We start from the raw sequence: 774 nt of genomic DNA on the forward strand, positions 1-774 counted from the left end.
CCGCTGGTGCCCCTCACCCCCGACTTGCAGCCCCTGGCACCCCCAGCCCTGCCAGAGCCCCTCACTCCTGACCCACAGCCCCTGCCCCCGCAGTCCTGTTTGTGCCCCTCACTCCCGACCTGCAGCCCCCTGCCACCCAGCCCTGCTCCTGGGCCCTGGCAGGTGATGCTGGGGTCTCCCAGGGTGGGGGGGGGCTCAAGCCCTGGCTCCCCAGCCCTTGGCAGCTGCCCCCACAGGTCCCAATCCCCCAGAGGCCCTTAAGCTCCTGCCCTGGTTGGGGGGCAGGATTGCCCCCACCATCCATTCCCGCTCAGCAGCCTCTACCCCGCCACAATCCCTCACACCCCAGCTGCCCCAGTGCATCCTGGGACATGCCCCCCCCTTGCAGAGCAAGGGCTTCTGGGAAACTCCCCCAAGCATCAGCATCCTGGAGCCATGGACCCTTGGCGGGGGCAGGATGCTGAAGCAGGGGCTTCTGGGAAATTCCCCCTCCCGCAGTGCATCCTGGGATGGAAAAACCCCACGATGTCCCAAGGGCAGAGGCAGGCGGGGGGGGGGTCAGTTGGACCCCCCTCCCCCAGCTCTGGATCCCCCAGTGCTGGGATGGGGTGGGAGGACCCCCCCCATGCTGTTCCCTGACAACCAGCATCCCCTTGGCAACAGGCCGCGACCCCCCTGGCAGCTGCTGGGGCGGGGGGAGAGAGACCCCCCATTAACCTCTTCACGCCCAGCGGCGGGGGAGCACCCGGGCCCTGGGGAAGCCCGACTCCCCCG

The sequence above is a fragment of the Alligator sinensis genome, unplaced genomic scaffold, assembly GCF_000455745.1.
Source record: "Alligator sinensis unplaced genomic scaffold, ASM45574v1 scaffold107_3, whole genome shotgun sequence".
Classification (NCBI taxonomy): Eukaryota; Metazoa; Chordata; order Crocodylia; family Alligatoridae; genus Alligator; species Alligator sinensis.